At 42.8% G+C, this 21,744-nt stretch overlaps 1 protein-coding gene across 2 annotated transcripts in view; it reads right to left on the bottom strand.

The window, feature by feature from the left end:
- Positions 1-21,744, bottom strand: part of LOC132819372 (muscarinic acetylcholine receptor M3-like) — a 235,847-nt gene that overhangs the window by 50,332 nt on the left and 163,771 nt on the right. Inside the window, exon 1 of one of the 2 annotated variants that reach the window (XM_060830850.1) lies at positions 17,584-17,597. The exons of the other annotated variant lie outside the window; for it this stretch is intronic. The gene's annotated coding sequence lies outside the window, so the exon portion shown is untranslated. Of the gene's footprint in view, positions 1-17,583; positions 17,598-21,744 lie in introns of those variants that run through there. 2 annotated transcript variants of the gene reach the window in all.

Raw genomic sequence — 21,744 nt, 5'->3', positions numbered from 1 at the left:
CATTTACCCCTTACCTAACACTACGGGCAATTTAGCAAGGCCAATTCACCTAACCCGCACATCTTTGGACTGTGGGAGGAAACCGGAGCACCCGGGGGAAACCCACGCAGATACAGGGAGAACGTGCAAACTCCACACAGTCGGTCACCTGAGGCGGGAATTGAAACCGGGTCTCTGACGCTGTGAGGCAGCAGTGCTAACCACTGTGCCACCGTGCCGCTCACTAATGTAGGGTAATGTGATTAACAAACACATGATGATATTGCAACAGCATTAGAACTATCATTAAATGATTTCCTTAGCATTGGTTCATTGGTCATATAAAGCAAAGAGGTATCAGTGAATCCCCATTTACAAGAAGTGAATGCGCTATCTCATTGTATTTGCATTTGTATGGAGCCTTTCTGAATCTCCGGACATTCCAAAGTGCTCCACAACTAATGAGGTGGCTTTTGAAGTGCAGTCACAGTTTAAAGTGGCAGAATTATGTCAGCCACGTTGTACACAACAGGATCCACAAACAACAATCTCATAATGACTAGGCAATTTATTCTTGTAAATGTGTTGCTGGTTAAAGCACAGCAGGTTAGGCAGCATCCAAGGAATAGGAAATTCGACATTTCGGGCATAAGCCCTTCATCCTGATGAAGGGCTTATGCCCGAAACGTCGAATTTCCTATTCCTTGGATGCTGCCTAACCTGCTGTGCTTTAACCAGCAACACATTTTCAACTGTGATCTCCAGCATCTGCAGACCTCATTTTTTACCCGAATTTATTCTTGTAGTAATGTTGTCTAAGGGATATATATTGAGCAGGAAATCAAGACAACTCTCCTGATCTATTTTGAGTGAGAGCCATGGATTCTTACATGCAACTGAGAGACACAAAGTTAGAAAAACATAAGTAAATATTCTGCATTCAAAATAGAGACAACATGATAAAGTGATTTAAAAACCTAACAGATTATTATAATGTTACAATAGGATGTAAGTCTACAGAACTTTACAGTACAGCAGTCAGACCACATTTAGAAAATCATATACAGTTCTGATCAAATATAAAAGAGATTTATGTTTTGGAGAAAGAAAATTGCAATGAGATTAAGGCTGTACATAAAAAGGTTGAGCTGTTGGGAAAGATTACAGTCAAGATTAGTGTGGTTCTGGAAAAGCACAGCAGGTCAGGCAGCATCCGAGGAGCAGGAAAATCAACGTGTCGGTCAGGAGCCCTTCATCAGGAAAGATTACAGGTAAACCTGTACTCAAAATCCAGAAAGAAAATTGTCAATAAGAGATTTACATTGCAAAGAACAAAACAACCCCTATTCTTTAATGTAAAACAAGCCAAGTCAGATGGACCAATAAAATATATTAACCAAAATTCATGACAAGCAAATTTAAATTGGCCAAGGAGAAGAACTTACTCAAAGATATTGAAATATTGGAGAGAACGAAGCAAGACAACATACACAAAAGCCATAATTTTCAGGTTCACCACAGAAATATCAATGAGGAAAATATGCAACTTGGTCTTTTGACCATTCTCAATCAGAAAGTTGTGGTTCAACTTCAAACCTCAAGGACTTGAGCATAAAGATCAAGAGTGATGGTTGGAGCAGAACTGAGGGAATGGTACATGGTCAGAGGTGAAGTCTTTTGTTGAAGACATGAAACCAAATTAAGCCCTTTCAGCTGGATGTAAAAGATCCCATGGCACTATTTTGAAGGAGAACAGGAAAGGATCTCCCTGGTGTTTTGGTCAGTCAGTAAACAAAGAATATCTGACCATTTTCACGTCACTTTTTGTGGAAGCTTGTTGCATACAAATTATCTCCAATCTGTTGCTGACATTACAACAATATCTGCACATTGGAACGTACCTCATTGGCTTTCCTGCCTTCATCCCCTCTTCTGAGGGTTAAGGGATGTGGGAAGAAAGTGTGAATGTGGTACTGAGTTGGATGATCAGCCATGGTCATACTGAACTGTGGAGCAGGCTCAAAGGACTGAATGGCCTACTCTGGCTCCTAGTTTGTACATTTCTACAAAGTGTGCTTTAAAACATCTCGAGGTCTTCAATAGTGTTCCTTCTCTTTATTTTTGTCTCATTTCAACTGACAAAAACCCAATAACAGCATCTATCTGGGTCTACCTGAGTAAAAAATCTTAACCAATGACATTCTCTAACAATACAGAGAAAGACATTATAGGTAGTGCCAGAAGTAGGTATGTGGGATTCTGAATAGCTGTGAGTCACTTAGCAACAATAGCTGCATCAAGTATTAACCCAGATGTTGGGGGCTCTCAGCAGCAGCGTGCCTCAGGCACTTGCCAGGATGGACGAAGCAACTGCCTAAGCTCAGCTCAATTGATCTATCCACTATGGAGCATCTGGATTGGAAATCGCCCCTTTACAATCGCTGTTGCTCAACTGGTTATGTAATTTACAAATCTATGACGACTCACATCCTACAGGTAGAATCACAGAACTATTCTGTACAGAAGAGACCTTATGGCTCATCAAGTCTGTACCACAAAAACTAGCCTGTTTCATACACTAGGAGAAAGTGAGGTCTGCAGATGCTGGAGATCGGAGCTGAAAATGTGTTGCTGGAAAAGTGCAGCAGGTCAGGCAGCATCCAAGGAACAGGAAATTCGATGGTCTGGGCATAAGCCTGATGAAGGGCTTTTCCAGCAACACATTTTCAACTGTTTCATACACTAGTCTGACTTCCCCACATCAAGCCTTGACTGTTCTGATGCTTCAAGTGCTCATCCAAGTACATTTTAAAGGTTGTGAGGTTTCTGCCTCAGCTACCCTCCCAGGCAGGGCATTCCAGTTTCCCGCCACTCTCTGGGTGAAAGGTGTTTCCTCAAAGCCCCGTTAAACTTGCTGCCTTTCACTTTTAAACGTATTGGTGATCCTTTAACTAAGGGGAACAGTTGCTTTCTATTTTCTTTGTCCATGCACCTTATAATTGTATACACCTCTATCAGGTTCCCATCTCAACACTGTGTCCTCCAAAGAAAACAAGCTGAGCCTACCCTGACTCTCTTCATAACTGAATGCTTCATCCTGGTGAATCTCATTTACACCCGCTTCGGTGCAATCACATCCTTCCTATATTGCGGTGACCAGAACTACACACAGTACTCCAGCTGGGGCCTAATCAAAGCTCTGTACAGCTCGAATATAAGCTCACTGTTTTTACAATCTGGGCCATGATTGATAAAGGTAAATGTCCCATATGACTCTTAACTACTCTATTAACGTGTCCTGCCACCTTCAGGGAACTGAGAACCAGCAGCCCACATCTCTCCATTTCTCTGAGTTTCCTGGTCTCTTGTCATCCATTGTGTACTCCCTTGTTCCTTTTTCCAGAGTCCATCACCTCTCATTTATTGGGGTTAAATCTATCTGTCACTGATCTGCCCATCTGACCAAGCCATTTATATCCTCCTGTAACCTAACAGTTTCTTCCACACTGTCAATCACCTGATCAATCTTTCTGTTATCTGCGAATTTATTTATCATTTCCTCACATGCTCATCGACATCATTTATGAATATCACAAACAATAAGGGACTCAGCACCGATCCCTGCGGTATGCCACTGCACACCATGCTCCAGTCTGTGTGAGTTTCCTCTCACAATCCAAAAATGTGCAGGTTAGGAGAGTTGGCCATACTAAATTGCCCATAATGTTCAGGGATAAGTAGGTTAAGTGCATTAGTCAGGGGTAAATATAGGGTAGGGGAATGGGTTTTGCCTGGGATACTCTTTGGAGGGTCAGCGTGGACTTGTTGGGACAAATGACCTGTTTCCACACTGTAAGGATTCTATGATCTTGTCAACAGCCTTGCTTAAATCCATATAAATTACATCAACTGCCCAAACACCTCAGCACCTCTTTAAAAAACTCCATTAAATTTAGCTGCTGAGAATTTCATTTGCGATGAATATTAAAAATGCTACGTTCAAAGTCTGGGAGTTTAAAAAGGACACATTTCATATAACTGTCAATTCCTTCACTGTGCAGACAAGTATTCATTCAAGGACAAATGATCAATCCTTTATGTTGGTTGTTTAACTCCCATGGTGAAAGCAAAAAAAGACACTCTTCCCATTTACCAGCTTTAGTATATTATACATCTGTTTGTATTCTCTGCAGACTGAGGTCAGCTTCAGTAACGAATTAGCCATGGCAATGAGCAGCATTCTTCACATCACTGCATTTTATGTTATACATTTTTTGTTGGATTTCATTAGCCAAATAATGTTGCCTGGGACACTTGCACTTACTTTACCATACAAAATGTTAATAAAATGTGTTTGTGACATATACAAAACTTTCTATCTTTTTCACTATGTAGCCAGTTTTCCCACTGTAAGGAATGATTCATAATCTATGCTATACTTCATTCTTTGATAATTATTCTGTAGTGCTTCCTGGTTTAAAACTTACCAGCTTTTGGCATGCAGCTTTAGGGGTAGGGACTATAGAATAGTTTAGAATTGTGTGTGGGCCAGCTACCAAATACTGTCCCACCTCCTAGCAGTGGGCTGCCACAGAAAATTTCCCAACCTAATCCATGGAAGTGGGTTCGCAATTAAGGCTTCACTTGGAGCGGGTGAAAGAGGAAGGGGCATCCCGTAACCAGTGGCATTTTCCTGACACCAAATGCACTGTGGCCTCTGCTGAGGACAGGGCTTAGTAACCTCCTGGAAATGGCCTCTTGGCATTTGGCCAAGGCGCCACTGGATCCTGTTCTTGGAGCCCGATTATGGATCCAACTGGATGAGAAAGTCACAGAGGACTGAACATTTCTACGTTATCAGCAAATTTCCCAGCGTGCCTTCATTTTCAGACCCCCTCGTGGTCTCCTCGCTGCCTCAGCAGTGCCCACATCTCCCAGTGGTGCTGCCAGTTTTGCCATGTACCACAGAGCCTCCGACTGGGCCTGCCTTGATATGTTGCCCACCGTCTTTTACTGAAAGGCGAACCTGGAGAGGCCTCTTACTTGGCTGCCTCCTATGCCAGAGGGCAGACTGCAGAGAGGAGCAAGTCCAAGGCCTGCAATTGTTCTGCCACCTGAAAGTTGCTGCAGCCATGAAGGCTGTGGCCCGGCATCCAACGTTTCTTGCTTTGAAGTGCAAAGCTACTTGGCCCTGGCATTGTGTGGTGTTTCCTCTCCTACTTCCCTGAACAAAGTGCAGCCTTGGGCAGCAGACAAAAGGTGCACAAAGCCTGTTCCTAAGATGTTCCTGTGAGTGCCCGCAGGATGGAGTGGTGACTCACCTCCAAGTTTACTTCCTGTTCTAACTGCTCAGAGAACCACACACAGGATCGACCTCCATCTACCCATGCAAACCGAAAAAGGAGACTCTACAGAATGTTCCTTTCTTGTGCGTTTAAGTACACTATCTTCCATCCATTAAAGCGAGTATGTGCCAAACAGCTGGTAGGGAAGCACAGACGTGGAAAATTCACTGATCTTTTTTTAACTGAACATTTTAAAACAGTAACTGAATTTTACCTACAGGATCTCAAATCAGCGTACGAGGTTTGAGAGGAATATTTTAAAATAAAAGTTGTCTCCTTTTCATTTTCCACTTACTGAAACATTGTCTTCAATTCTGGGCAACAAAACCAAGGAGAAAATGGTGTTAGTATTTGACGGCAGAAGGGTGCTGAATAATTATGGGTGGAATCTTCCTGGAGCCTCAGCGACGTGGGCAAAGATGAGAAACGTGGCTCTGAGAACACAGGAACAGTTGCCTTTCGAGCAGCAGTGAATTCATAGTCAATGAATGATCACTACACCCAGCTCACATCTATTGGAACCTACTGTCAATTGAGTCCTGTCTTACCACTTGCATCCAACTCTGCACCTCTGTATCACATCAATGTTCCCCTTGCTCAATGTCCCATTTTCCTCTTGGGAACATGCTGCCTTTTGCTCAACTCTTCAAGATCCATGGTACCCATTCTTTCCCAGGTTTGGATTACAAATGGAAGTTTATGGGGCCTGCTCAGCTGATGTAGTGTCAGTTAATGTATGAACTCTTTTCTCACGGAGATTGATGTGATTCAACGAATAGATAGCAGGTGGCAGAAGCATATTCTAACACCTTCACTTCCTGCAGAACTCCCACCATATTGTGTTACAAAATGGCCCATTCTGGAATTCTTCAAGCCGTCCTGGCTTAATAAAGATAACTTTAGGACAATACTATTGAAATAAGTATTTTAATAGCGCAAATGATGCTGTTCTTTGTCTCCAACTTTGGAAGGGAATTTTGACTTAAAGTTGGACTTTGAATGCAGTTCTCTAGTTCTTTTCCCAGCCTGAGGCTGTGAATAGAAGAATTTCACAATGAGATCTGGCTGCTTCTATATTACCAGGACACAACTGAAATGATGTTTTTAAACTGTTTGCCCTGAACTGTCAGTTTCTAATTTGCAGTCTCAAAGCACATTGCTTGACGAATATTAGACCAGGGCAAGATTTTCGTACTGAAGGAAAAATTGAGGAACATTACCATCACCAACATTGATGGGCGGCACGGTGGCACAGTGGTTAGTACTGCTGCCTCACAGCGCCTGAGACCCGGGTTCAATTCCCGACTCAGGCGACTGACTGTGTGGAGTTTGCACGTTCTCCCCGTGTCTGCGTGGGTTTCCTCCGGATGCTCCGGTTTCCTCCCACAGTCCAAAGATGTGCGGGCCAGGTGAATTGGCCATGCTAAATTGCCCGTAGTGTTGCACCTAGTGTTAGGTAAGGGGTAAATGTAGGGGTATGGGTGGGTTTCGCTTCGGCGGGTCGGTGTGGACTTGTTGGGCCGAAGGGCCTGTTTCCACACTGTAAGTCTAATCTAAAAAAGTCTAATCTAATCTAAAAATTATAATTTAGCACATAAACTCTAATGATTGTAATAAGGCCAGTCAGCTGGATCTCATTGAATGTGAGTTCCCTGATTGGGGCTGTTGATCAGGTCCAATCAGGGAGCCCTGCTGATATGTAAAAAAGGGTGAGTGCCAGAGATAATGATTCTCTGGTACCTGACTCTGAATAAGGCAGTACAAAAGGCAATGACCGTTCATCTGTAAATGAAGGGAGAACTTGTGACGGGACACTGGCCTTTGTTGAGATATTTCATAAGCTTTTGTGGACATTTTTATGTTTAAAGCATTTTGTGAATACACATTCAGCAATTTTAATTTGCACTATGGTATGGTGCATGTTGTCACCATATCCAAACAGATGCACGATGTTTTGTGAATTTTACATACATTCTAGCATATAATTGATGAAAGTAATATTAACTGACAGATTAGGGCATGTTCATCTTGGTAACTAAAAGATCACTGAGGGCTGTTTCACTAAAGCTGTCCTTCAAGGACCCCCCCATGACCAATGCTATTGAGAAGGACAAGGGTTGCAGTTACACAGAAAACCTGTATCTACAAATTCCCCTCCAGGCTATCCACCATCCTGACTTGGGAAAGCATTGCTATTACTTCAGTGTCACTGGGTCCAAATGCTGTTAAGTTCCTGGCTAACAGCATTGTGGGTAGGCCTCCAAAAAATGGGCAGCAGCAGCTTCAGATGACAGCTCACCAGCACCTTCTCAGGAGCAATTTGGGATGGAAACTAAAGGTTGGCCTAGCCGGAGAAGCCTACTTTCCTCAAACTTTAAAAAATCAGCAAGACTCAATATCTGTGATGGGAAGGCCATGTATAGATCCTCTCGCTCACCCCATCAGGACCAACTGGGGAGGAACAACTGAAGCCATGATGATGACCTGCCAATGTGTCTATGTGCATTCATTTTACTGCTTCCCGATGTTGTGGAGACTGTCGCCACAATGGTCTCCTGGGGTCTCCTGGAAGGCTTGTCAGAATTTGGTGTGGCGTTGTGGCTGAACATTTCCACAGGCCCTCGTAGTGTACCTCCCGATTCCCTGGTTTGCCCCACCGACCCCACCCCCACCCCAAACACCATCCTCCAGAATTGGAGGCTCCTGGGAACAGCTTCCTAATTGGTCACTTTGGGAAAGACAATGACTGCTATCCAACCACGGTCACTTCCGGGTTGCCAAACTCAAGCCTGTTTGTTGGAGTCAGGATTGTGAGAGACAAAAAAAAACCTGCAGACGCTGAAATCCAAAGTAGTCAGGATTGTGGGTAACCTCAGAAAGTTCGGCACAAAGTATCAAATCTGAATTATTCTGAATAATTTAATGGAGCAATCAAATTTTACAAAGACGATTACTACATTAAATCTGGGGCTGGTGTATCATAATTAGAGAGTTAGAATCATAGAGGTATACTGCACAGAAACAGACCTTTCAGTCCAACTCGTCCATGTCAACCAGATATCCCAACCCAATCTAGTCCCACCTGCCAGCATCCGGGCCATATCCTTCCAAACCCTTCCTATTCAGATACCCATCCAGATGCCTCTTAAATGTTGTAATTGTACCAGCCTCCACCACTTCCTCTGATAGTCCATTCCACACACGCACCATCCTCTGCGTGAAAGAATTGCCTCTTAGGTCTCTTTTATATCTTTCCCCTCTCACCCTAAACCTATGCCCTCTAGTTCTAGACACCCCACCCCAGGGAAAAGATCTTGTCTACTTACCCTATCCATGCCCCTCATGATTTTATACACCTCTATAAGGTCACCCCTCAGCCTCCAATTCTCCAGGGAAAACAGCCCCAGCCTATTCAACCTCTCCCTAATTGCTCATATTCTCCAACCCTGACAACATCCTTGTAAATCTTTTCTGAACCCTTTCAAGTTTCACAACATCTTTCTGATAGGAAGGAGATAAGAATTGGATGTCATATTCCAACAGTGGCCTAACCAATGTCCTATACAACCACAACATGACCTCCTGACCCCTATAATGCCTCTGTTCACATCCAAATCATTAACATAAATTTTTTAAAAATGCAGTGGACCCAGGAACAATCTTGCAGCACACTGCTAGTCACAGGTCTCTAGTCTGAAAAGCAACCCTTTACCATCACCCTCTATCTCCTACTTTCAAGCTAATTTTGTATCCAAATGGCTAGTTGTCCCTGTATTCCTTGTTAACCACTCTATCAGTGGAACTTTGTCGAATGCTTTGCTGAATCCCATACAGACAACGTCAGTCGCTTCATCAATCCTCTTTGCTACTTGGTTAATACATTTTGTGTTCATTTTTTGGAAAAGAGTTAAAATGTGTTTGAGCAGACAAAAACCTCTATTGTCTATTAGTCTTTTATCACTCTCAACCCAGCTGTTAGCAAACATTGCACAAACATCTGCATCATATGACAGAAACTGACAATTGCAGCATCTCCGTAAAGCAACTCACGAATGCTCTACTGATATTGAGATTAAGATCTATAGTATATGTCCCGGATGTACAATTGGCTGTGACCCAACATTGACAATGGTGATCAAGCACCAAAAATAGAAAAGTCTTTCAATCCTCCTGCAAATATTTACCAGGAAAGGTTTCAATACAATATGTAAAGTTTACCAATGTCTATATTTAGAATACATGTACCTGCCTGATGGATGTTAATCTATTAAAGGACGTAATGGTTTTGGGATTGTAAATCTAAGGAACATCCCTACTCCTGTAGCTTGTTTGTCAGTGAGCCTAGCTGGTTTGATTGTCAGAGATCCAAGGAATGCTTCACAGAGAGGAATGGACAAGGCATCTCTACTTCAAGACAATGCTGACAGCCCCTGGGGTTACCATGAGTAGACTTTGAGCTGGATTTCACATGTCCCTAATAAGTTTGTTTTAATTGGGGTGCAGGGGCATATAAAATAGACTGGTGTTCACCTCCCTCCTCAAATATGTACAGTGGACAGATACTAAAATTGGTGGGCTAACAAATGACTTAGAGGCAGTTGAGCCTGTGAAAAGCTTAATGAAGTCCAGTATTACCCTGAACCACACCATAATTATGGTTGGTGTGGGCGGGTGACTGAGAGTGGGCAGCACGTTGTTTTTAAAGATGGATGGGATACTGCCTCAATAGGGTGCTCTGAGTGCAGTGGGAGCACCTCCCCAAGAAGACAGTATCCACCCATCCCTACAACCCACACATACTCTAAAGACCACCTCCCCACCCCCGCCCCTTCCCTAAGTCCCAAAAATCCTCCTGACTCAAGTCCCAAAAATCCTTTACCAGGGTTCAGGATCCATTGTGCCATCTTCTCAGGCCTGATTTCAGTAATAGCAAGGTCCAGTACCAAGGAGTGTTGAAGCTGCAATTAGATTGGATGGTGTCTCTGGACAAACCAGAGAGAGAGAAAGAGAGAAGAGACTTCCTCCCATTTAGCAGTGGGACACCCATTCTGTATCCATTCTGTCCACCCACAGCTGGTTCCTGCTGTGAAACAGGCTTCTTTAGTACCTGCTGCCTAGCAGCCAGCTTTCCTGCCAGTGTGCAATCCATCCAGCTCCCCCCTCCTATAACACTCTATTCCTTGAGAGTGAATTAGGAGCAGTGATAGGCCATTCAGGCTATTAAACCTGCTCCCCCATTCAATCAGAGCATGGCTGCTCAGATTGTGGATGATTGTGTTTGGTGTTATTATGAGGAAAAGTGCAGAGGAAGCCATTTTTGAGATGAAGTTACTGATTTTACTACAAAACAATGAATGTTGCAAGTGGTTTGTTCAGTGTGGTCGACAATCCGAATGGAAGTAGCCATTCCTTCAGGTTAGAAGTTGCTTTTGTAGAAGATTGGAAGATTCACTCAGCTTGGGCTAGATGGATAGATCTTCACAGTGTAACCCTCACAGTAGGGAAATCAGTTCTGGGATCAAATATTTCTCAGTTAGGAAAGTAAAAAGGAAATATGCTACTGAGAGTTGACAATAATTTTACAATAATGTTATTTGACAAAGAAGATATGGAAAAATACAGTTAAAGATGATCTTCAAGTGTGGGATACCTCCTGGGCTAAGCCAAAAGAGACTGCAATGCCTCTATTACTATTGTCAGCCTCTGGCACCTTTGTCACAGGAGATGATACATTGAGTATCCATCCCTAATTGCCTTTGAACTGAATGGATTGCTCGGCCATTTTAGAGGCAGTCAAACATCAATGACATTACTGTGGATCTGGAATCACATTCAACCCAGACTGAGTAATGGTTGCAGATTTCCTGAATTAGGTCCTCAAGGAATTTCACTCATCTCTTAGCAATTCTGGATCGGTGACCATTCCCATCGCACCCTGCCTCCTGCAGAATTCTACAGATGCGAGAATGTTTTGTGAAACTTCTACCCTCCTCTTCCCCTCCAATCTATTTTCGAGCCCTCCTCGCCTCAAGATCTGTATTCAGATTGAAAATTCAATCTCTCGAGTTTAAGGCTTGTTTTGAGGAAAGGTTGGAGATATTTGGAGTTAACAATATGGAAAAGATATATCTCAGAGGGAATGGTGGTGAACAATTAAACAACTCACTGGTGGATAAGTAGGCACCACACATATCCCAGCCTCAGTGATGGGAGAATACCAGCCTATCAGTACAAATGATAAGGTTGAAGCATTTAAAAGAACCAGTGTTCTAAAGAAGTCACAGTGCACTCAAAACATTAACTCTATTCCTCTTTCCACAGGTACTGCCAGACCTGTTGAGTTTCTCCGTATTTGTTCCAGATTTCCAGCATCCACAGTATTTTTTTTAAATTGTTAAAAACATAAAGTATAATCTGTACATAGTGTATCTCCGTGAAATGCATTTACAACAATATAAACTATAGATCTATCTTTCTAAAAAAATACACGGTTTTCCGGTGGGACATTGTTATTTAATTAAATGCCTGGTCCATTGCTAGCTTTGAGACTCTAAACATTGGTAGCAGGAATGTTAATAAATGCATTGTGAAATCAGAACTTTTTTGTTAATTTTCTTTTATCATTCTATGGGAAATTAGTAAAATTATCAACACTACCAAAAAAGCAGAAACAACACCTCAAAAGTAATGAGTTTGACTGGCAAATAAAGCTGAGTCAACAACAACAACTCTGGTTCAGTATTCTCCCACAGTGCCCCTCTCACAGAGATCTGTATGCAGTTTATTGGCCGTGATGTGAAATCAGAAGGAAGTCACATTAAAACGCCTTCATACTGCTTTGTTTTTATTTGGTCGTAGAATGAGGGTGATTTATTTGTTTTTAATGTTCTTTTAGTTTGTCCAGGCCTTATATTTTCATTGATATTGTTACTCCTCTACCTTGCTCCTCTTTCAGAGGGGACTAGTTTAGAAACTTCCACATGCTTCCGAACAGGCGGTTTCCACACCTGCTCCTAATAAAGACGCAACTCCGATTTTATCAAATTATTGTCTCATGACATGGAGTCCACAGTGTAAAATACACAGCAGAGTTGGGGTTAAGGGGTTGGTTAAAAACCTTTAATGCTCAGATTAAACCACTGCTATTCATTTCTTCCTAATAAGAGAGTAGCCCTATAGTTCTCTGAGACTACTACAATTTTACCTTATACCCAGAAAATACAGATTTTCATCTCATGCATTATTACATGCATCTACGTGTAATTATATAGTAATCAGGATATTATTAAAGCATAATCCACAACAGTGTAGTTGTGTAGTTGTCATTGTTTGTAGGTACAACACAAGGCCTTCAAAAGTGATGTTTTGGAATTGTCAATATGATGTTTGAGCTTTCAACAGCTTTGGAATGGGTATGATGAATAAGCGCTTTACAATAGCCAATACAGCAGATACAATGAAATAAAAGTTTGGTTTATTCCAAAATACTGGATCTCTTTAAATGTAGTGGAACAGAATTGTTCACATTATGAATGGAGAAACATTAAGTTGGATATGATGGTCAGGTGGTGGACTTGTCCGATGGCAACCTCACCTCTGGCAATCCTATCACAGATATTCCTGCTCATTGTAAAGTGATTTAAAGAGTAAAAAGTGAGGTCTGCAGATGCTGGAGATCAGAGTTGAAAATGTGTTGCTGGTCAAAGCACAGCAGGTCAGGCAGCATTCAAGGAACAGGAAATTCGATGTTTCGGGCCAGAGCCCTTCATCAGGAATGAGGAGAGTGTGCCAGGCAGGCTAAGATAAAAGGTAGAGAGGAGGGACTTGGGGGAGGGGCGATGGAGATGTGATAGGTGGAAGGAGGTCAAGGTGAGGGTGATAGGCCGGAGTGGGGTGGGGGCAGAGAGGTCAGGAAGAAGATTGCAGGTTAGGAGGGCGGTGCTGAGTTCGAGGGAACCGACTGAGACAAGGTGGGGGGAGGGGAAATGAGGAAACTGGAGAAATCTGAGTTCATCCCTTGTGGTTGGAGGGTTCCCAGGCGGAAGATGAGGCGCTCTTCCTCCAACCGTCGTGTTATGTTCTGCCGATGGAGGAGTCCAAGGACCTGCATGTCCTTGGTGGAGTGGGAGGGAGAGTTAAAGTGTTGAGCCACGAGGTGGTTGGGTTGGTTGGTCCGGGCATCCCAGAGGTGTTCCCTGAAGCGTTCCGCAAGTAGGCGGCCCGTCTCCCCAATATAGAGGAGGCCACATCGGGTGCAGCGAATGCAATAGATGATGTGTGTGGAGGTGCAGATGAATTTGTGGTGGATATGGAAGGATCCCTTGGGGCCTTGGAGAGAAGTAAGGGAAGAGGTGTGGGCGCAAGTTTTACATTTCCTGCGGTTGCAGGGGAAGGTGCTGGGAGTGGAGGTTGGGTTGGTGGGGGATGTGGACCTGACGAGGGAGTCACGAAGGGAGTGGTCTTTGCGGAATGCTGATGGGGAGGGGAGGGAAATATATCCCTGGTGGTGGGGTCCGTTTGGAGGTGGCGGAAATGACGGCGGATGATACGCTGTATACGGAGGTTGGTGGGGTGGTAGGTGAGAACCAGTGGGGTTCTGTCTTGGTGGCGGTTGGAGGGGCGGGGCTCAAGGGCAGAGGAGCGGAAAGTGGAGGAGATGCGGTGGAGGGCATCGTCGATCACGTCTGGGGGGAATCTGCGGTCCTTGAAGAAGGAGGCCATCTGGGCTGTATGGTATTGGAACTGGTCCTCCTGGGAGCAGATGCGGTGGAGACGAAGGAATTGGGAATATGGGATGGCGTTTTTACAGGGGGCAGGGTGGGAGGAGGTGTAGTTCAGGTAGCCGTGGGAGTCAGTCGGTTTATAGTAGATGTCTGTGTTGAGTCGGTCGCCCGAGATAGAAAGGAAAGGTCTAGGAAGGGGAGGGAGGCACCCAGCAGGTTAGCACTGGCTGGGCCTCTCAGGTCATGTAGGCCAGATTTCCCACCTCTCTCCTGCCTTGTCCCCCGTTACTAGGGGACAGGTTCAAGGTTGCGGGGGGGAAGTTAAAAAGAGACGTGCGAGGCAGGTTTTTCACATAAAGGGTGATGAGTACCTGGAGTGCACTGCCAGAGGAGGTGGTGATAGCAGGCACAATCGCAGCATTCAAGACACAATGTGGTTGACTTTTAACTGCCCTCTGGGCAATTAGGGATGGGCAATAAATGTTGCCTAGCCAGTGATGCCTTCATCTTGTGAATGAATTTTAAAAAAAAATTTAAAAAGCCAGTGCTGTGATATTTATACAGTTTTACCACCTTGGCACTTAAAATACTTAGCTACTCATTTACAGAAATGTTGCTAGCAGTCTCTCATTTCTGATGGTTGTATAGTTTCTGGCAACCTGCAACCTCAAAACAAAGGTATCCACTTGCTGCTTTGCTAGAATTTATGTTAGATATTCAGCTGAGGGTCAAATCCAAAGCTGTACATTAGAATACCTGGATCTGAAAAAATTACAAATGCGCTGATCCTTTACAGTACTCAGGATAGTGCTGTGTATTCCATGTTCTATAGTCACTATGAACTGACTAATTACAAGTTAGAGAAGAAGGGATTGTTTCAGCACGCTGCTGGATCAGAGCTGTAATTCTCTGATCTGGAACAATAAATACCAGTACAATTACAAGGAAGTAAATGCTTCTCTATGAGATGTGTTTTTTTTTATTACCTTTGGAAAGATTTACAATTACAACCATACCTATAGTTGTTTAGATGGTACGTACTAACTGAATACAAATCGATACGTAAACTGAAATTCAAGACACAGTGACAGGTTCGAGGCTAATGTGAAACAGGTGACTTTCAGCATCAGAAATGAGGGGCTTGCTGGTAACTAATGTACTCACTGCAAATACTTTAATAAAAGATAACCCAGTTTCCTTGCAAACAATCACTTCTTTTGGGTTGTGATTTTATCCAAGAAGTCAATTTGGTGTTACTGCAGAGTGACTTGCAAGGTATGTCACCAATCTGATACGCACGGGCCAGTACAATGGTGAGGTTTAAGATACTGTTACTTTGCCAATACAGTCTTAATGTCAGTTGGTGTGAGCATAATTGAAAACTTAAAATCACATAGTAAAGGCTGCAGTATCTGCTCCAGCGTGCATAAACTTATAAGTGGTGAGTGTGCATTTCTCTCTGCACACTGTATTAAACAGAGGCAACAGATTTCCTGGCTGGTATCATTCAGCTATGCCAGAATATGGCACACGTTTGGCATAATAAGACTTGTATACCAGAAGGAGGAACCTCTGATGTCATAAAGCCAGTGGTCACTAAAGACACACTGGCCATTTAAAGACATAGCAGAAATTTTTATTTTCCAAAAGATCAAATTGATATTTTAGAGCCACAAAGTTCCCAATTTAGTCACAATTTGATAGTTTATTATAAGAACAGTGCACAATGTTATTTCAGTAGGAAATGGTAGGGGACTTAGGAGGAGATAGAGCAGATCCCAAAGGAATTTTTGCATCAAATTCCTTCGTTCTACCGCAGCTGTTATTCATTTCAGTACCACAGGAAATGTAGCTACTCAACTTTTATGGCAACATTGCAGTCATTTATCAATAATAGATAATAAAAGTAGCAACCGATTTAGCTTTGCCTATCAGTTCAAGAAATGTTAATTTACCACATTGCTTTGATTTCTATGTATCAATCATACCATTGCCATTAAAGCCACAAAATAATTTAACTGGACATAGGGACTAGGCTAAGATTTTGGCAGGTGTTGTGGGAACTTAACTCACCTGATTAAGCTGAGTTTGTTGACACCAACACATGGACTGCACATGATGGGCTGTTTAAATAATAGGGGAGTCATCGAATTGTAGTATCATTCAGTCTGCACTGACTAAAACGACTCTAAATCATTTCAAGTCCCATTTTCCAGCATTTGCCCTATAGCGTTGAATGTTATGACATTTCAAGTGCTTATCCATGTACTTTTTAAAGGTTGTAGGTTTCTTGCCTTTACCAAGCTTCCAGGCAGTCGATTCCAGATTCCTGCAGCCCTCTGGCTGAAAAAGCTTTTTCCTCAAATCCCCTTGAAACTTCTGTCTAGGTGGAGGTGGGGCAGGGAGGAGTGAGATGGTGGATAAGGGGGTGTAGGAAAGGAGGGACACCGCACAGGACAGCGGAGCAAGGAGGGATGGGGTCCAGGAAAAGACGATGGGGGAGGGGGAGAAGGAGAGAGTGGATATCCACCTCCCAACCCAAATCCTTACTCCCCTTGCTGAACTCCATCTCAATATTCCAGCTCTTCTCGCACGGCATGCAGTGCGGGCTTTACATATGGTTTGAGTGAAAATTCATGTGATGGAGTGGTTCTGGAATTATGTGCGTGCATATTTCTGGATCAGCACACACACGTGCAGTTGCCGGCAGCAGTGGATGTTAGGTTACTGCCTTATGTTCATAATGTGATGAGGGTTGTTTGCCAAACTACAGGACATTGCATTACAGGCACCAAGAACCTTCAAACTCAACTCAACTCCAACTCCCCTGTAGTCCCCTTGCCAGACACTTTAAATCTAATCTCCCCGGTTAATCTCTCAGCGGAGGGAAGTAGATGGTTTCCTGTCCACTCCAGGAAACTCGTTCATTTTATACATCACAATTAAAATTTGCCCCACCTCTTCCAAAATAAATAGTCTCAACATAACTAATCTTTCCCTTCAGCTGAAGGGAAACAAGGTAAACAAATACACCTCATAAGAGATCCCACGAACCACCTGCTCATTTAATCGATTACATGTTCTTCTTTCAAGTTATCTCATTTTCTCTCAGTTCATTACTCTTCACCACTTAAACAAATATGTCTTTCATCTTCAGGTTGCTGACCTGACCTGGTTCATGAGCCAGAGGAAAGTCCCTTTTCGACTCCTTCCTTGCAGGGTTGACACATTATGATTCAGGAAACACCCGTGGTTTCTCCAAGAAAGCAGATTCTTACAGCATTTTATGACATTTGTTTTATAATTAGATGGAACATTTGAATCACTGGCATGGGACGAGTTAATGATAACTGCTAACATCATGCCATGATCCCCCCTCCTTCACTAAATACCATTAATTGGATTCAATGTTCTCATTAAATCTAGGATTCATATCGTGATTGCCTTTCTTGTCAATGTACTTCTGCCAACAGTATTAATTGCAATTGATAAGAATCTTGTTGCAGATGGATAACTAAGAATGGTAGATGGCTTACCTTTCAACACGTGAGCATCTACAAACTGGTATGAGTATGCCTTGTACTGATGTCAATGTGATTTTGCAGTAATGGTCTGCCCCGCCCTATTCTGGGGAAAAATAACTCACAATTATAGCTTGAGGAACAAGGAAAAATCTATCAGACTATTAATCATTGCTGGTAAGAAGTCTTGGTTTATTGGCAATGAGAAGACATGACCTGACAAACAGAGATGTCCTTCCTGACCAGCATTCTAATGCAGATCATTAACTGCTACATTTCGTGAATGCTCTCTCGCTTTTCACTTTTCGCTGCAAGAAATCATTTCCACTCAATTCATAGGGTTAACAGCTCTGCTGCTTTTAACACTGGAAAGAAGTGTGTGTCACCATAGTGCATTTGAATTCTTAGAACCTTTATAATTAGTTTCATGTGACTGTTTCTGATGGGTATAAATATAAGTAAACCAGGGATAATTCCATCTTCTGCAGTTCCTACCACCGAACAGAAATGCTAAACTTTTTGGCTTTTCTTCAATAACACAGCTGGTAGAGTGCAGGAATATAGTGTGTCACAAAAGCACATGCTTGGGTCAAAATGTTTAGCGGCTCTGATATAGTGTCCCTGATTCTGGATTGCGATGGGGTGGGAAGTTTCTGAATGGGATTTAAGTCCCAGCTGCTTCAGATTTGCATTGTAACAGGTCTGAACAGATTGATTCGTAATACTCAAGAACAAAATTTCAGCAAAAATGGTTGCTTATTCCCTCAGTATGCAACTTCTCACATGTGAACAAGGCAAAAGGCATTGAGTCTGACTTCTGGTGCAAAATTTCTAAATAAAGTCAACACCATCCATCAAGGAAATACATTCTTTAATATACATAAATCTGCTAGTCCAAAAGTCAAATGCAAATTGTCACAAGCAAAAGTCAACACTCGAACAGTGGAATGCAGCTGGTAAAGTTCAGCCACCACAGTTGCTTTAAAAGATTTAGCCCGCAAGGTTTGATAGGATTAAAAGTATTATTTAGTGTTTAAAAAGGAATCAAGCTTGACTGGATCTCCTGAAGCTGACTCAGATTCTTGCTTACCTCTTGCTAACACATGCAACAGCCTGTTATAGAATGCCACCCACTGCACACACGTTAACAAACATGAAAGGAACTGTGCAACCTAAATCTATTCTGGGACTGCCGTGACTTTTGCCATAACAGGCAGTAATGTGCTGGTCTTAGAGTACACTCGCAGGCTCAACCTACAGGCAGTGAAATGTATTTACTGCAGTAGCAAGGAACTCGCTACTACACCAAGTAGTTGAGCTAAAATGCATGCTTTAAAGGCATGAGACAGAAAGGAAGTGAAGCTGTTGTGTTGACACAGTGAGCTGAAATATTGTGGGATAAGCTGAGGCTGGAGCAGACTAGTGGCGCTGAAAGGCCCAATTCTGTATTGTAACCTTTAGGAAATTCTGCTCCACCACTGCTTCACTGGTGCATTGTAGTCTCTACATGCTGAGCCTGTGATATATCAATGCATGTGCAGTTTAGTTTCCTAACGTGGACTGCAGTTTGCCCTGCGTTAGTAAATTCATTTTCCTCTTTTTCATTTCAAAGGGGGATCATTCAATGCTTATTGCACAGACACAAGGAGGGGAACAAAGCAAGCAGAGGCAAATGTTCATCAAAATGACACTAATGCAACAACAACCTGTCTTCAACTAGCACCTTTAGATTAGAATAGATTCCCTACAGTGTGAAAACAAGCCCTGCAGCCCAACAAGTCCACACCGACCCTCTGAAGAGCAACCCACCCAGTCCTATTCCCCTACATTCACTCCTTGACTAATGCACCTAACACTACGGCAATTCAGCATGGCCAATTCACCTAACCTACACATCTTTAGACTGTGGGGGGAAACCGGAGCACCTGGAGGAAACCCATGCAGACATGGGGAGAATGTGCAAACTCCAAACAGACAACTACCTGAGGTGGAAATTGAACCCAAATCTCTAGCACTGTGAGCGCTGTGCCGCCCCTAAAGTTACACAAAGCAGCTTTAAAGGACAAGTTTCCACAGTACTTCACAGAAACATTATAGAGCAACATTTGATATGGAGTCATGTCAGTAGATATTAAGGGACACAACTAAAAGCTTGATCAAAGAGATAGGTCTCAAAGAGGAAAGAGAAATAAGGCCAGTGTGATTTAGCAAGGAATATCTAGAACTTTGGGTTTTGGCAATTAAAATCATAGCCACCAATGGTGGAGATGACAGAATCTAGAAACTAGAATTGGAGCGACGTTGGCAACTGATCACAGTGATAAGGAAGGGAAAGTTGATTGAGAGATTTGAAAACTAGAGTGGACACTAATGTTGATTACAGAGCTGAGAAGCAATTGGTGAATGAGATTGGTATGAGGGAGGACAATGAGGGATTGGAGTTGATGGAGGGTATAATATGAAGCATTTGCCAGGAATGTGTTGGAATCAATATTCAGTTCCCAACAGTGGTCATTCTGCAGCCATATTCTATAATGTCAGTTATACTAAACCCATTAATGTCTGGATGTGCCCCAATTTGCTCTCCTTGTTATGAATATTGTGTGTATTCAGCTAGAACGCTGGATAAGCCTGGATAGATACCCAGGCTATTTTTTAGCCTTTACTATGGCAGTTGGATTCTATGCTCTGTATAGAGGTCAACTATCATTATTAAAGCTTACCATTATTTCAAACCTCACTGTAGCATTAAAGTTGGCAATTATACCGTGTGATATTATTTAAGGCAAGAAATCTGATAAACATTTAGGAAATACCAGAGGAGAGGAAACCATTACAAGCTATTCTCTGGTTTCAGTTCGTTAGATAAGAATGGCAAATGCAGTTTCACTCAGCTCAATGTTTGTGGAGACATGGTGAATGGGAATGGGGTAATCAATTGTGGTAAAGGCTGCAGACAGGTCTGGAAGGCAAAAAACAGTTAATGTACTCATCTTACAAATGGGATTTGACAAGTGCAACATATTCAAGAATTTTGGAGGTGACAAGGAGGTTGGAGATGGGGAATGCGTCTTAAGGAAGGGATGGACAGAAGATTCCTGAGTTATGTCACATGCTGTAAGTTGGTGCTCACTTCTCCAGAAGAGGTCTGTTTCTGGGGGTTCGTTTTTCAGGTACCCATGGCCTTCATGCAACCCTCAACCACCCTCCCTAAACCCTCCTCCCCCAATTAAAACGTTGGTGCAGAGCTCACTCATCAGAGAAATGTCTGTCCTACTGACATTTCACAGCCACTTGGGTTGCCAGGAAGTTCTGTGATGCCAGAGGTGTTGGATGAGAATGACTCCAATGGAGATCACTGCTGGAGCTAGACATCAAAGTAAGCTGAGGAACAGAGGAAATTGATATTCCAAGCAGAGTGTCACACTGGTGGACCAGGATTAGGGGAGGTGTGGTATGGAGGGGGTGGGGGGTGAGGGGTGTGGGGGGGGGGGGGGGGGGGAGATGGGGGGAGGGAAAGGTAATGGAGCAAGTATGATCTCAGAGTATGGGAGTAAGGGGGGAAGTGAGGAGGCTACCTTCAATGAGACCCTCTCCTTGTTCAACATGAGCATGTGCAGATACATTTGCTGGGCTACTTGATTAGCATGGACCTTCATGGAGGTCTGGAAGGGATAAGGGCTTTAAGTGATAATCAATTGACAGCAAAGGTGAGTGGGCCACCATGTTTTACCAACGTTCAGCATCCAGCCTCCTTCAATAATACTGCAGCATTTCATTTGAGGATGTGATGTCTAAAAGATAACATATATATCTAAATCCTGACAGCAAGCATTTACAACATTCCTGTTGCTGCTGTGAAATTACAATATCATCATACCCGACAGCATTTAGCTATCGGTGTTGAAGCTTATCATTATTTCTGATTTTACTGGCCCATTAAAGCTGGTAATTATACTATGGGATACAATCCAAAAACTTAATTCACTGAATTTGCTTCCTTTTTTTATTGCAAAGAGTGTGTCAATTTATTTGCATTAGTATTTGAGATAAAAGTACTGTGCATTAGGATATTAATATTGTAAAATGCAACTTTAGGGCCTTTGAGAGTATATGAGTTTTATTACAGAGATGAAGGCCTTAAGTGTCCTTGCAGCCAATCCTACTCCAACTTTC

Source organism: Hemiscyllium ocellatum, chromosome 10 (assembly GCF_020745735.1).
Source record: "Hemiscyllium ocellatum isolate sHemOce1 chromosome 10, sHemOce1.pat.X.cur, whole genome shotgun sequence".
In the NCBI taxonomy this organism is placed as follows: domain Eukaryota; kingdom Metazoa; phylum Chordata; class Chondrichthyes; order Orectolobiformes; family Hemiscylliidae; genus Hemiscyllium; species Hemiscyllium ocellatum.
This window is presented reverse-complemented; position numbering and strand designations above follow the sequence as displayed.